The sequence below is a fragment of the Peromyscus eremicus genome, chromosome 15, assembly GCF_949786415.1.
Source record: "Peromyscus eremicus chromosome 15, PerEre_H2_v1, whole genome shotgun sequence".
Classification (NCBI taxonomy): Eukaryota; Metazoa; Chordata; class Mammalia; order Rodentia; family Cricetidae; genus Peromyscus; species Peromyscus eremicus.
In genome coordinates, this window is record NC_081431.1 from 16,753,180 (window position 1) to 16,757,675 (window position 4,496).

Below are 4,496 nucleotides of genomic sequence, written 5' to 3' on the forward strand. Positions count from 1 at the left end.
GCAGAAAGGAGAAAAAAAAACACAACAGAAACATCATTATGATTTAGAGAAAAGCTAGAAAAAAATAGAAAATCTTAAAGATTTTTAAGAGGAAAACAAGGCAGTTTGCTTTCAAGCATTGCCAGGCAGTGGTTCACAGATAACTCGCATCTGTCAGAAGGAGTGGTGTTTTCAGACAATGAAGGAGAAGAACTGGCTCCTGGAATATGATACCCTACAAAACTGTCCTTCCGGAATTGCAGGAGAATGAGAACATAGAACATAAACTCAAGAGGAGTTATGACTCACAGACCATAACCTGGGGAGGGAGGTGTGCCAGGCCTGGGAATGTAGCTCAGTGGTAGAGAGCTCCCCTAGCATGGGAAGGCTTCATCCTCACCACGCAGTGCATACCATCCACAAGTACACACCATCCCCTGGTGCGCAAGGAACCGTGGATCAGAGATCGGTATTGTAAGAGGACATACAGAAGAAAGCAGCCAGCACTGGCACGCCAAGCCATGCAGAGGCTCCTGACCTTGGTGGCCACCGGTTTGTACATATGATTCTTCCTGTTGTTGCTAAATTGTGGATTATTTTCCAGTTAAGAGATTATTTATTTTTACTTATATGTATTGCGTGCTTGTCTGTATGCACACCACATGCATGTCACGGAGGTCAGGAGAAGACGTTAGAATATTTTGAGCTAGAGTTATAGGCGGTTGTGAACTGCCTGGGGTGGCTGCTGGGAACTGAACTCAGGTCCTCCGCAAGAGCATGCTCTTAACCACTGAGCCATCTCTCCAATCCTGGGTTGACTTCTTGGTCTTTCTACTCTTCTAGTGTTCAGTGCTCGTGCTGTTTTCAAGAATGTGCTTTAGCATAGGGAGTTTAAAATTCCAGTGTGGATGGGGAAGGGGTTATGGAGGCGCCATCCCCAGTTGAGAGGCTACTGGCAGTTGATAGCTGCTGGGGGAGGGAGGGTCTCTTTCTTTTGGGTGTGTCTACTGGCAAGTGACCCATTCCCTCAATGGACAGTCCTATACCCCTGTGCGTATAGGCAGCACTATTTGGACTCAGCAGGTTAATAGTAATAATAAAATAATAGAGGCCTAACATTGGGAGGGAGATGTGTTGGAGTGCTGAGAGAATTTGGAGGAGAAAGTTGGGGGATATAATTAAATTGCATGTGTGTGTGAAACTTTCCAAGAATAGACAGAAAGTACTCCTAAATAGGTGATTTACATTGTTCCCAGCCATGTTGCCACCATGCTTTCGTCTTTCCAAGGTGAAGCCTGGTAGACAGTAAATGTCCACCATGCTGAACCAAAGTAACCATGATGGCACTTTTTGTTTTCCATGCTCCAAAGACTCTCTATTTCATACAAAGTGGAGCCAAAGGATACTCACCTTCCTGTGTTTGCCCTATTTTCACTTAGCACGTCTTTGGGGTTCAGCCATGTTGTATTGCATGGCAGAGTTTCATTTTTGGACTGAATATCTCGTGTATGTACACGTCACATTTCCCAAGTCCATTCACCTGTCAGTGGACTTTGGAGCTGCTCCCGGCTTTGGACAGTTACGAAGAGCACGGCTGTGAGCTGATAAGCACGTATCCCAGGAGAGTCTCTGCTTCCTGTACACTTCCAAGCATTCTGCAAGTTCTTTCGCTTGCATACTCAGAGCTAGAATCGCTGGGTTGTGTGGTCAAGCCATGTTTAATTTTTGGACGAATCTCCAAGCTGCTTTGCACAGCAGTTGAACTATTTTGGATCTGTTCCAGCAATGCACAAGAGTTCCCACTTCTCCACAGCATTGCCGACACTTGCTGTTTTCCTTTGTTTTGTTGAAGCAGGGGTCTAACTATGCCGCCCCCACTTCCCAAGTAGCTAAGATTGTAGATCTATGCCACCTACCACACAGGGCTTATTGTTTTCTGGGGTCTTGTTTTGTTTTGTTTATTCAATCGTAGCCACCCTAATGGATGTAAAATGGAATTTATCGTGAATTTGATTTCCATAATGATTAACTATACTTGACATCTAACCTGCTTTTTTTAAAAAAAAATCTGAAATTAGTATAAGATATTTTTTTAGGATACTTAGAAATTTTTGTTTCAAAAGATAAGAACCATCAAAAACCAATAGGGGCACATGAGCCTGTAGTCCAGCTACAGGGAGTCTGAGCTAGAAGGATTGCTTGAGCCTAGAACTTAAAAGCCAGCCTGTACAACATAAAGACTAGGTTTCCAAAAAGAAAAATCCAGTGGAGGGGATGATTGCTGAGCTACTGTGCTGCTGGGTGTTCTTATATTCACCGGGAAGGCTGGGCTCCTGAGCTCTGAAGCCCCACAGCCGCCGCTCAAGGATGTGAGAAGGAGACATCTTCACCCCTCACGTCTCTAAGGACACAGTGAAACCCGCGGCGTACACAATGGCTAGTGCCTTTTTACAGTGAGGAACTACTTGACATTCGTTTCCATCTTTCAGTTCAATGTGTTTCATGGGTCACATGATCTCCGATTACGAAGGTGACACTTAGGACAATTTTTATGGCAAATTGAGTCCCAAAGTACAACCCCCGAAGGGATCCACATTAATAATGGGCCGTAAGAGCATCAGCAGGGGGCCTGAGCCGGGTTCCAGCGCAATGAAATGCAGTTGCTAATGTAGCATTTCAGGAAGAAACAGACAGGAATGTGTTATTAAGACGTGTGCAACGTCTTCTCCTTTCAAAGAGGCATGTTCGCATTACCATAGACACCCACCGGATTCACAGAATAATGAAGACAGAATTATTTTTGCTTGAATTGGGATTTCCCTGTGGCTGAGTTAAGAAGCATGACCCACCACCAGTGAATTGGAATGGCTTTTCCTAAGGATCAACCACTCTGATCGCTTTGTTTATGCTCTGGGCGGTCCTGGGCGGTTTACTTTGTCAACACAGGAGCCAGTGCCTTCCAGTTACATGTGTAAGGGGGTGAGGTGGGAGGGGGAGCCTGGCTGGGTGGTGCATACGTAAAACCTGTGAACATAGCAAGTCTGCCCAGCAAATACTCCCCTAAGAGATGTCCAGATTTGAATGGTCCTGTGCAGGGCAGCATACCAAAGATGTTAGAGTCCAGGCTAGTGAGATGGCTCTCTGGGTAGAGTCGCTTGCCACCTAAGCCTGACCTGAACTCCATCCCCAGGAACCGTGGATGGGGTGAGAGACCTGAGAGTTGTCCTACTGTGCTCCGCTCACCGTAAGCCTGGGTTTGGGGGTCTGCACTTTATATTCTATACCATGGGATAGCTGGGTTCTTAAGGTGGTTTGAGGAACGCTGACTCAGCACATAGCGAACTCCCAGAAAGCAGAACGAAATAAACTAGAAGCCTCCAGAGAAAACAAAGCCTCCAAAGCAAACAGAGAAACAGAAAAGAAAGGGAAAAGGCAAAGTAAAAGCAAAGAAGACTAACAAAAAAATACATTACATGCACACAGTCATGAGACTTCGCTGTGGGTTGACTTCCTCCATGTAGGGCATGACTTTTAACTAACGTTAAAGATTAAGTAATATCCAGCTCTTTGTTTTTCTGGTTTGCTTTACTTACTCTCTCCTTGTCTCTGTCTCTGTCTCTCTGTCTCTGTGTGTGTATGTGTGTGTGTGTGTGTGTGTGTGTGTGTGTGTGTGTGTGTGTATTATGAATGAGTCAGTTCTCTCCCTCTACTGTGTAGGATCTGGGAATCTGACTCAGGTTGTCAGTCTTAGCAGCAAATGCCATCACCCACTGAACCATCTTCCCAGACCCTGGTTTGCTTTAAAGATACCTAGTTCCCTGTTCCCTGGCAGTTGAGTTCAACAGCCACTGAAAAGCACATCAAAAATCTGTTCTATGCAAGATGAGGTACTAGAAACCGGGGAAGCAGACGTGTCTCTGCCCGATGAAAGCTTCCGGTCTAATTGCAGATCCACATCCCGGCATGAGAAAGCATCACTGTAGGATGTGTGTATGATGGACCGGTGTTTCCCATCCCTCAAGGGCTCAAGGACAGTTGGGGCTGTGTTAGTTGCTTTTCTATTGCTGAGCTAAAACACCATGACCAAGATAACTCACTGAAGGAAGGGTTTATTTTAGGCTTATGGTTCCAGAGGGATAAGAGTCCCACCATCACGGTGGGGAAACATGGCAGCGGGCACCAGGTACCTCAGCAGGAACAGCTGAGAGCTCACCTCCCAAAACACAAGCAGGGAACGGAAAACTCCAATTGGCACAAGCTTGCCCCCAGTGACACACTTCCTCCAGCAAGGCCGCACTTCCTAAACCTGCCAAAGCAGGGCCACCAAGCGAGGACCAAGCCTTCAAACGCCATTTATCATTCCAACCACCACCATCTCTTATAGAGAGTCTTCACTGAAGACCCCACAAAGGGAAGGGGCACTTGACTGGCAAGAGACAAGTTGAAAGGGCAGATGAAGAACTGGCTTCCACTCTGTCTCCTTCTCAATTCACATGTTGAAGTCCTAACCACAGGCA